Here is a 12,447-nt window from a genome sequence, read left to right on the forward strand (position 1 = left end):
AATAAAGTCAGGAAAGTATGAAAAGAAAGGTCTAAATGCCTTCATAAATGTACAGCAAGGCATTTAGTTTTTGATGTGAACTTTATTATTAGATGTGTCAACATTGGTGATGGATTGTGGGTAGGTGGATAGAACAAGCACCTAAACCAGCAAAAGGATAATAACTAGAGATGAGGGAGCACCAAAATGCTCGAGTGCTCGTTACTCGAGTCAAACTTTTCCTGATGCTCTAGTGCTCGTATTGAATAACAAACCCCATTCAATGGGAGACTCGAGCATTTTTCACTGAAAGAACACATTGAAAGAACACTGAAGAACACATTGCAGATGCTCCCGTACATCTGCTAACTTATCCGAAGACAAGAGCGCCGAAGGGTGTTCTTCACAATAGTGTGTGAAGAACACATTGCAGATTTTTCCATACATCTGCAATGTGTTCTTCACACATATTGTTCTTCACATACTATTGTAAAGAACACCGTTCAGCACTAATGTCTTCTGATAAGTTTGTAGATGTTTCCGTACATCTACTATGTGTTCTTCACTATGTTCTTCACTTAAATGATCCTGTGTTCATTGTTTTCACCGTGTTTTTCACTGTTCTTCACTGTTTCCTTAAGTGAAAGCTCGTTATCAAGCAGGCGAAATACTCGTCCGAGCAACGAGCCGTTTCGAGTACGCTAATACTTGAACGAGCATCAAGCTCGGACGAGTATACTCGCTCATCTCTAATAATAACCTTTAAGCTCTTTAAGTTTAAGTTGTGTTCACCTCATACATTTATCCTGTTTGTCAGGAAAGCTCTGATCATAAGCGCCAATACAGACCTCCAAGTCTTTGTCATATCACTCTCAAAGAAGGAACCCCTTTCATCCAACTTTGGCTAGGGTTCCAATTTATCCAACTATCATGGGCAGATAATTTAAGAACAAAACTTCATGGCCATAATGAATGGTAAAGCATATAAATAAAACAAGTCTATAACTGGTAACTCATTACCAGAAACTGTTATACATATGCTCCCCAACTTAAGGACATCCAACTTAACTATGACCCCAAGTTACAGACAGACTTCTCTGCCCACTGTGACCTCTGGTGAAGCTCTCTGGATGTTACTATAGTCCCAGGCTGTAATGATCAGCTGTAAAGTGTCTGTAAGTAAGATTTATTAATAATCCTTGTTCCCATGAAAGCACAACATTTTGGAAATCCAATGGTCACTGGGACAAAGAAAAAATTATTCTTTGGAGTAAAAATTAATATACCTGTTCCAACTTACAAACAAATTCAACAAGAAATCTTAAAACGTTAATGGGAGACTGTCTGTAATTTCACTGACACATACCCTCACAGTTACAAAAAAAAAGAAAATTAGAGATAGTTCTGTATTTTTTTTTCTCTAATGGACCTTGCAAAAAGAATCCTTTACTTTTATGGACTATCCAGGAGATAGTTGACAATTTTACAAAACTGGTTTAAAAATTGGTTGAACAGTAATTTGTCATTGCTTAAGAAAACAGTCTAAAAATTGTAGACTGTGTTGTATGTCAGATAATTTATAAAAAACGTTTCATAAGGTTACGTAGCCATGAAATATGAGCTGATAGGATGCAGTCAGACTGTGTACCCAGCTGGTGCACGGTACTACTGGCCAATAACTCCAATGTTTATCTTATAGCTGCAATGTGAACTCTTCAAAAGATGCAATAATCTAACCATAAATTTACATATGCAAAAAAAATTAAAACACTTATATTTCCAGTTTCAATAAGGATCTGGGAAATAATAAATTGCACAGCCAATAAATAAGTAAAAGAAAGAAAAGTTAAACAATGCTTTCTCACTGTACAGGAGCAGCGCTTACATGAGCTGGAGGGAAATGTTTGCTCAATAAACACTGATTAAATATTAACCGCAAAATGTAATTTAAGGGTGGGAAGTTCCTTATCTGTCAAGGATATTAAGATTACACACAGAAAAAGATAAGCAATTACATGTAAGCTTTAATCAGGTTTTTATGCCAATTTATTTAATACACTGTTTACAGAAGAAATTAACAATTAAAGTGAACCAGTCAGATAATTTATGCTTCTCATCCTGGAGATAACATAAGATACAAATAAACTGTGTAATACATAGGCTTATATCATTTGGAGTAAGATTGGGGAGTATAAAGAAGACTATATCCTGATAGGACTTAGAAAACAGAGTAAGGCTACACTCACACTGCTTTGCCGCCGTACCGAAGCACGGCGGGCAACAAAGCGCGCAGGCACCTCTCCATAGGGATATTTGCACCATAATATGGGAAAAAATAGGACATGTCCCATCTTTTCCCCTGGTACAGAGCAGTACGGTGCCGCACGTGTGATGCACCATACCGCTCCAGTATGGCGCCGTGCGCCCATTGCCGTCTATGGGGGACGTATATTGGCCGTATATACGTCCCTCTTGCGGCAGTGTGAATGTAGCCTAAGGCTGGGTTCACCTTGTGTTTTGCTCTAGATTGTAAGGACACGTCCAGCAGATCCCCAAGGCGTCCTTACAACATATGGCACAGACGTATCCCACTTTATGCTTCTACAGTGGGATACCTCACCTGGTGACTCCTCCTCCCCGTGAATACAGGGGGAGGAGTGAACAATAGCAGCAGCCGGTAAGCCAGAGCATATACTAAAAACTAAGGGTGAACCCAGCCATCTATAGGTGTCTTAACGTCCTTTTTTAAGTTTACATTTTTTACTCTCCATCTTCAAAAATCTGGAATGTTTACATTTTTTGGTGCATAAATCTGTACGACAAAATGTTTTCTGTTTCAAAATGGGATTCATAGTGATTTCATAGAGGTATTTAACCCCTTATCACCAATGCTTGTGTTTAGAATCTGACATAAATCATGATAATTGGTTATAACTTCGGAACACTAACATATCCAGGTGATTTTGAGATTGTTTTTTGGTACCCATGTACTTTGTGTTAGTTGTAATATATAAAGTGATCAGCTTTGCATTTCGTTCTGAAAAAAAAAAAAAGTAAATTTGGCAAACGTTTGGAAAAATTCTTCATTTTCAAAGTTTGAAACTGACATTTTCAGGGACAACTTTTACTAATAGTAAAACCCCATAAATTCCCACACTATAGAATCCAGACACTTCTACGCATGTTAAACAATGTCTATTAAGTCTATTAACCATTTAAGCGTTTCACACGGGTTAAAACAAAATGGAAGTACAATTTCGAAACATTAAACTTTTTTAGAAAAATATATTAATTTAGGCCCAAAATGACACCTTAACAATTTCGCTCGAGTGTACAGATACCCCACATGTGGTGGTAACTTCTGTATGGGAACATGGCTGGGCATAGAATGTGTGACATAGTGACATTCAGCGCAGATTTGTATTGTCACATTGTATGGGGGACTTATGTACGGCCACAAGCTTGCGGTCATTCATATGTCCCCCATAGACAGTAATGGCCACACATGCACCATACTGCTCCATACATGGGAAAAAGACATGTCCTATCTTTCCCCGTGTGTATGGCCTGTACTCTGTACATTTCTATGGATGGGGAGGGGTCACCCCACCTCCGCTCCATCGCACCAGACGTATACCCACCTGGCTACAGCCCAGCGGGCATACTTTGTGTAAATTCGGCCTAAGGAAATACCAAAGCATGTTTCTCTATGCAATATGTTCAAGAAGCACTTAAGCAGCTAAATTCGCTTTATCCAAAGACAGAGAAAAGAAACCGAACACTCACACTAAAAAATATATATTTGCTAAAAAGTTGTTTAACTTGATTTAATGCAACTGGACAAATGGTCTGATTTGTGGACAAGAAAATAATATTAAGTCATGCAGAATATATCAGATGCAAAGATAAAGAAAAAAAACTAAATCACTGTCAAATTAATACATACTTATCTGTAGTACATACATTTTCTCCTTAGTTCATGGTCCACTGAAAATGCTGTTCAATGTTAGAACACTGCCTGTAAAATAAAATACAGGGTTAATATATATCTACGTGCACCAGACACTTCTTAGTGTTCAAAATATTGAGTTCTTATGAGTAGTCTTTTGAAATGGTCTTTGCTGTCTGTACATATGCCCAGACATGAAAGTGCCCCCTATAATAACAGATTTGCACTCAATGAGGAGGGTAGTAAAAAATAAAAATCCTGGGGGGGGGGGGGGGGGGGTGATTTTTTAAATCCTTTCTCCTACTACTAGAGCACAAAATTATTGTGGTAGGTGTATTTTACTTCCCAAACTTCATCTGGCAGTAGAGTTCTCCAAAAAGAGATTTTGACATTTAAGGGGGCATTCACATGACCATATGGGGGACGTATGTACATCCGCAATCTTGTCGTCGTACATATGTCCCCCATAGCCGGCAGTGGCCCCATGGAGCAATATGGTACCACACACGTGTGGCACCGTATCACTCTGTACACGGGGAAAAGATAGGATATGTCCTAAGTTTCCCCGTGTGCACATCTCTATGGAAAGGGGAGGGGTCACCCCTCTCCTCTCCAACATGGCGGACGTATGCCAATACGGCCGAAGCCGTGCGGTGATACGTTCATCTAAAACGTACCCTAAGGCTGCCTTGCAGGCATGTGGAGACTAATGTGGAAAGAAGAGCTCTGACAATCTGAGCCACACCGTTTTTCTATGTCCTGGTCACCCCATGATTAGTAGTATAGGTTTTGGCTTCTTGACACCAAATACAGTTAGTGACAGGCTCTCATAGAGCCCTATTGACTAATTGACATCCTTCATGCATGTCATGTAACCAGGGTGATGTCATGAAAGGTCCGTTACCCATTGTTTGCAATGTCTACCTCTATGGACTTTTACCTATGGAGGCAAGCTGTGATTTCATGTGATCAGATATAAACATCGAAAATATTAGAGTGCCTCTGGTCACATGATATTAATTGTCCAATGTTATAATAGAACTCTCTCGCTCAATGTTCCACACAGTAGCAAAACCTGTGAGACCTTTCAATCAAGAACAAGGAGGCAGGGTAATGCAAGTAAAATTTACTATGCAGGACTCGCAGTGTAATTGGACTCAAATTACAAGCTGATTTTTTTTTAACATTGCAGTCCTGGAAAGTAATCATTTAGGGATAACAAATGCTTTTAATCATAGTTTTTAATTGAGTATTTATTTTGGGTGGGTTAATTTGCATAGCAGGTTCTCTTTACAGCAACGCTGTCTGCAGTTTGGAGTATTTTCTTCTGAAAGAGACTTAGTAGTTGGCTAGTAAGGCATGCCACAGGGTTTCTTTAAACTTCAGACATTTATCTATAGGGAGATGGATAGATGCGTTATTTTTTTCCCCTTGCTGGCAAACTGTGCTAATTTTTCAATTCTTGTCCCCGACACTCTAGAGAAGCATGGCTGATCTTTAAAGGGAACCTGTCACCAGGAGACCCATTTTTGGGTGCCAAAGTGTTTTTGTATAAAAAATAGGTTTTACAGAAAAAAAGATATGTTATATTGTACCTTTCATTAGCATCTGCTGTGTGACTAGGCAGTCGTCCACTGGGAGTGGCTGGAAAGGAGCAGTTTCCCATGTGTCCTTTTCAAATATATGAAAACACCCATCACTTGGCTTAGCGACGCCCCCTGCTCCTCTACAGCCAATCCCGAGTGAGGCGAGTTATTCTTATATTTGAAAAGGACACATGGAGGAGCCGTTTCACAAGGGTGGGGGGGAAACTGCTCCTTTCCAGCCACTCCGAGGGGGCAAGTGCCTAGTCACACAGCAGATGCTAATGAAAGGTACAAAATAACATCTCATAACAAAGATGTAAGATGTAATGAAAGGTACAAATAACATCTCATAACAAAGATGTAAGATGTAATGAAAGGTACAAATAACATTTAATACAAAAACACTTTGGCAGTGTATGTGTATGTGCTCTGTGGGGGCTGGGGGAGTGCTAAAAATGGGTCTCCTGGTGACAGGTTCCCTTTAAGACTATTATACACCAGCAAAGGCAGCCTCCTCAAGGACACATATTCCCCTCCCTCACCTACAATCTTCCAGACATCCAGATTTGAAAAACACAATAATCACATATTAAGTGAATGTAAAAAAAAAAACGTAAAAAAATTGCCCCAAAACATGGAGTATTAGCAACACATAAGCTGATAATTAAGATGATCCTATATGATTACTTTTATTAGGTGACTAATTTTACTGGAGACATTGAGAAAACTCATCTTCACATGTGACACTCAAAAAGAACCTTTCCCCACCCTCAACAACTCCAACTCTTTGCTTCCTTTAATAGATGTTGCTCCGCTGAATTTGGTGCAGCTGGGATTTATTCACTATCATCTATTCCCCAAGTTGTTAATGGTAGCACTAAGTATCTTCATTATGGTTTCCACTTTCAAGTTTGTGGTTGGGACAGAAGAAGACATTCTAGAACCTAGCAGTATAGAGACTAATTACCATACTGGGTGCCACATTAAGGGCACTGGCTTTTTAGGAAAAATGGAGGCTGTAGAAAACAATCCAACTTTGACACAACGAGAGAAGCAACACCTATTAAAGGGTGCAGAGAATTGGAGTAGGAGGTAAAAGGTTCTCGTTAGTGTAGAAGTCCATATCAACTGATCAGATGTCTTCATTTTCTACAGTTTCATGGACACTGCATAAAATATCCCTTAAAGGACATCTACCAAAAGGATTAAGGATTGTAAACCAAGAACACTGACATACTGATGTGTGCCCACTCTGGCAGGATCCACTCAACAAAAAAAAAAACACTTTAATAATTATGCAAATGAGCCTAAGGAAGAACTTTGGGCTCCATAGCTGTGAATTGAGCCTGGTGCCAGGTTAATTTGCATAATTTTAAAATCCTTTTTTAAAAAGAAAAACAAACACAGGACATAGGAAGCTAAAAGAAGAGCAGATCCTGCCAGAGGGGGCACACACCAGCATGTCAGTGTGCTTGGTGTACCATCCTTCATCCGTTAAATCTTTTTGGCCCCCATGCGCTAGTGTGCATTGAGAACTTTTTATCAACTGTGTGGTAAGGAGATTTGTTATACAATGCCAATAAAAAAAAAAAAAAAAAAAAAAAGTGTAATGTTCAGTGATTTTTTTTTATTTTTATAATGGAGGCCTTTGGGCTTCTGATGGAAGCATATGTTAGGAGCCTATAGAAGGCTCAAATGCCGTGTACAAAGATAAAAATTACATTTAGGAACCTAGACAGCAGCTTCACCTTTATTGATGTTAATTTAAGGCATTTATTTGCACAAAGTAAACTGCTACACATTAAATTCTGCTAAAAGACGTCTTATTGGTGCAAATCTGTTATTAGTAGCAAATTTACTCCATGAAATATACTGGATTCTGCAACGTCTGGAGCAAACATTGGTCTCTATAAGCCGGCAGTGATCACAAATCCATTTCAAACCAACAAATTACACTTAATATGGAGAATTTATATTTTGAACACCAAGATGCATCTCTGGTAGATATGTAGATATATATTACATTTTCCTTATTTTATTTTACAGACAGACTTTATAGCTAACATCATTTCATAAGAAGGGCACCACAAATACATACCGTACATATTAGCGCAAAAATAAGATGTGAAATATAGTGTAACAATGAAATTACCAGCTTATTTTTTCTAAAAAAAAAAATTGTGCAGATTATCCTGTAAATAAAAAGCTGGAATTAATTAGATTTTATTGTTTGTTTGTAACTTACCTTCAATAAGCCATTGCTTCATTTCCATTCCCCATTGGGGATACTTTACAGTCCTATTCTCTGCTGTACTAGGATTTCCAAACAAGTGAAGTTTTGCATCTGACTATGCAGATTATATTGAAATTGTCTCACTGGACCTGCTAACAATCTATGGCTACATTCATACCTCATTTTTGACACACATTCACCAGATACATCCGTGAAAACTCAGATCGTATACACTGAACGTGTCCGCCAGGCAGAGATATCCTTTTTCCCTGCATCTGTTCAATATCCAGCAGGAAACACTAGATAGATAAAACACAGTAGGCTATGTTTTTTCTTCTTTGCTTCAGATGGAAAGAGAATTTTAAGCTCTGTGAAATCCATAAAAGCCTATAAGGAGGCATCCATCCCTGACCTTTGCTGTGAATGTTTCCCTATGGATGTAATTCTCCTTTTATGGATAGTTAAAGGGGTTATCTGAGTTATTTAGGGCTGGGACAGGCTATTTAAAAAAAAATAAAATGTGTACTTACCTCCTCTGGCGCAGCTGATGTCCTGCGCCACGGTGCGTCTGATCTTTGCCGGGGTTTATTTACAGGAGCCGGCCGGAAGCTCCCATCCGACACCATCTCCCAGCGCCCTACATTGCTGAAAGATAGGGACGGATGGGCATGGCCGGCGACCTCGCTTTCCGTTGCTCCCTCTGCACGACTTCTGTGCCCCTGTAAACAAACGGGCACAGATCAAACGGACCACGGCACGGGACATCAGCAGCGCCAAAGTAGATAGCAGGCCGCAGCCTGTCCCCAAGTTATTTCTTAAACTTGGATTACCCCTTTAAGTCACTTGGGAGACACCCTGAACATCAGCAGAAACAGATCATCGACTGGTTTGCTCCTCCACTCACTTTCAGGGGATAGGATCCAAATGGGTGTACAATGGGATATGCTGCTGAACTCAACCTCAATGTGTGGAGCGGCTTCTGGGCTGTCTGGCCATCTGCCAAGGTGTAATATTCCCAGTGTTGGGTCTACAGTGCACATAGCCTAAACAATGAGGTTCCTACATAAAGGGCCCATGTCTGAAATCATAAAGCACATTGATCGTTCCTGCACAGTTATTTTTTACTGTACACCACTTTGAATCTGGCACAGTATATGGTCAGCAGCACCCCAGCACTGTATGGGGCCACCAAAGCATGCATGGGTTGCATTATGGGTATGTCCCCCAAAATTATTTCAGGGGAATCAGCTTTGTATATTCCAGGATAACCTTGATAGAAAAAAATGATTTTTTTAAAAAATTGTTTGACACTGTATTCATTGAATGAAGAATAACAGTAATAAGAAGTGTCAAATGTTTCTACTATATTTGGTAATGTGAAAAACACTTTTCTGAACCACATAGAGAACAGTTATAAAACATACAGTGAACTTACTACACCTTTCATCCCCTTAGAGAGATGGGAAATTGTTACCATGGGAACAGTATCCACTAATACAGGGATTTCAAGGCCATCACCACTAGGGAGGTTAACCATTTTGCTACCTGAAACTTAGCAATTCTATTGCCTAGTAAGAAAAATTGCATTTGGTGAAGTATTTATTGTGTCATGATTTTATTTATCTACATTAGGATCTAAAACGTAAAATTATTAAATAGGACTCACATTTTTTAAATCAAAAGGGGATTTGAGGATTTATTCATTGGTCACCCATACTTAAGATAGCATTTGTAAAATTTGCGACTGTCTGGGAAGAGGTGGTGGGTGCTGGGCAGGGGCATAACTAGGAGATGCAGGGCCCCATAGCAGATTTCTGAATGGGGCCCCTCTTCCCCCTTAAAAATATACATATATGTATACTCAAACATGTGAGTTACAATCCCACATCAAAAACATTTATACACTCTTAAATACATATATTTATATACTTTTGTAGAATTTGTGTAAATATATATATATATACCATATACATACAGCATATATACACACACATTCAGTATACACACACACACACACACACACACACCACACACACCCATTTACACACGGCGAGCCCCATAGCGGCTGCTACCCCTGTAGTTACGCCCCTTACACTGGAAGATTAAGCAATAAGGAGAATCAGAGCCACACGTATGAGTGATAGCTCACAAGCCACCTCTCCCTTCCCTGGGACAGAGATGACATAGTATAACTTTCGGTCACTCCTATAGCAGTGGATGTGACCAGCTAAGTGCACTACTACTCCGTTCATAGAGAGGTCTGAGTGAGCCCCTTCCCCTTTTCTGGGATCATCACGTTGATTTTATGATGCACAAGTAATAAAGATAAATGTCTACGGATGTTGGGGAGCAATCCTGTTGTGATATTCATAATAATGATCACATTAGATAACTTGACAGTCTTGACATCTTTAGTCAGCGGAACCGAAAAGTAGAGATTGCCCATTTCATTGTTCTCTGGGATATTAGGAAGTGGGTAACATAGTTAATGATCCTCTTTCTACCTCACAAGAATATTGGATGAATCAGATATTTTAATTCCTTATTGGTCAATCTTAACAGCTTACAAAAAAGAACGCTACTTCTTTGAGCTCTACCATGAGCATAGGAGAAGGGGAAGCAAAGCTCCAAAACGGTTATCCAAATACATAGGTTGCTAAGTATATACTTGTGTATAAGCCGAGTTTTTCAGCACAAAAAATGTGCTGAAAACCCTCCCTTTGGCTTTACACGAGTCAATATGTGCTGAAAAAAACGTAAATACTTAAAAAATAACTTATATACTCACCCTCCGGTGGCCCTGATGTGCAGCGCTGCTCCCCCGATGTCCGCGTGGGTCCTCTTCTGGCTTCCGTGCTTGGCGCCACCATTGCTCTCTCCCGGGTGGCGCCTAGTATGACGTCAGCAGCGGCGCGTCATACTATGCGCCTGCCGGCCGGGAGAGAGCAGTGGCGGCGCCCTGCACGATCTTACAGAAGACGGGCGCGGAAGCCAGAAAAGGACATCGGGGGAGCAGCGCTGCACATCGGGGCCACCAGAGGGCGAGTATATAAGTTATTTTTGTTTTTTTTTTGCAGGCTGGGCCGTGCTCTACACTACTGGGGGCAGGCTGGGCCGTGCTCTACACTACTGGGGGCAGGCTGGGCCGTGCTCTACACTACTGGGGGCAGGCTGGGCCGTGCTCTACACTACTGGGGGCAGGCTGGGCCGTGCTCTACACTACTGGGGGCAGGCTGGGCCGTGCTCTACACTACTGGGGGCAGGCTGGGCCGTGCTCTACACTACTGGGGGCAGGCTGGGCCGTGCTCTACACTACTGGGGGCAGGCTGGGCCGTGCTCTACACTACTGGGGGCAGGCTGGGCCGTGCTCTACACTACTGGGGGCAGGCTGGGCCGTGCTCTACACTACTGGGGGCAGGCTGGGCCGTGCTCTACACTGCTGGGGGCAGGCTGGGCCGTGCTCTACACTACTGGGGGCAGGCTGGGCCGTGCTCTACACTACTGGGGGCAGGCTGGGCCGTGCTCTACACTGCTGGGGGCAGGCTGGGCCGTGCTCTACACTGCTGGGGGCAGGCTGGGCCGTGCTCTACACTGCTGGGGGCAGGCTGGGCCGTGCTCTACACTGCTGGGGGCAGGCTGGGCCGTGCTCTACACTGCTGGGGGCAGGCTGGGCCGTGCTCTACACTGCTGGGGGCAGGCTGGGCCGTGCTCTACACTGCTGGGGGCAGGCTGGGCCGTGCTCTACACTGCTGGGGGCAGGCTGGGCCGTGCTCTACACTGCTGGGGGCAGGCTGGGCCGTGCTCTACACTGCTGGGGGCAGGCTGGGCCGTGCTCTACACTGCTGGGGGCAGGCTGGGCCGTGCTCTACACTGCTGGGGGCAGGCTGGGCCGTGCTCTACACTGCTGGGGGCAGGCTGGGCCGTGCTCTACACTGCTGGGGGCAGGCTGGGCCGTGCTCTACACTGCTGGGGGCAGGCTGGGCCGTGCTCTACACTACTGGGGGCAGGCTGGGCCGTGCTCTACACTACTGGGGGCAGGCTGGGCCGTGCTCTACACTACTGGGGGCAGGCTGGGCCGTGCTCTACACTACTGGGGGCAGGCTGGGCCGTGCTCTACACTACTGGGGGCAGGCTGGGCCGTGCTGTACACTACTGGGGGCAGGCTGGGCCGTGCTGTACACTACTGGGGGCAGGCTGGGCCGTGCTGTACACTACTGGGGGCAGGCTGGGCCGTGCTGTACACTACTGGGGGCAGGCTGGGCCGTGCTGTACACTACTGGGGGCAGGCTGGGCCGTGCTGTACACTACTGGGGGCAGGCTGGGCCGTGCTGTACACTACTGGGGGCAGGCTGGGCCGTGCTGTACACTACTGGGGGCAGGCTGGGCCGTGCTGTACACTACTGGGGGCAGGCTGGGCCGTGCTGTACACTACTGGGGGCAGGCTGGGCCGTGCTGTACACTACTGGGGGCAGGCTGGGCCGTGCTGTACACTACTGGGGGCAGGCTGGGCCGTGCTGTACACTACTGGGGGCAGGCTGGGCCGTGCTGTACACTACTGGGGGCAGGCTGGGCCGTGCTGTACACTACTGGGGGCAGGCTGGGCCGTGCTGTACACTACTGGGGGCAGGCTGGGCCGTGCTGTACACTACTGGGGGCAGGCTGGGCCGTGCTGTACACTACTGGGGGCAGGCTGGGCCGTG

General features: G+C 43.6%; 1 protein-coding gene across 1 annotated transcript in view; it reads right to left on the reverse strand.

The window, feature by feature from the left end:
* Positions 1-12,447, reverse strand: part of RAB15 (RAB15, member RAS oncogene family) — a 72,223-nt gene that overhangs the window by 9,365 nt on the left and 50,411 nt on the right. The window lies entirely within an intron of this gene.

The sequence above is a fragment of the Engystomops pustulosus genome, chromosome 7 (assembly GCF_040894005.1).
Source record: "Engystomops pustulosus chromosome 7, aEngPut4.maternal, whole genome shotgun sequence".
In the NCBI taxonomy this organism is placed as follows: domain Eukaryota; kingdom Metazoa; phylum Chordata; class Amphibia; order Anura; family Leptodactylidae; genus Engystomops; species Engystomops pustulosus.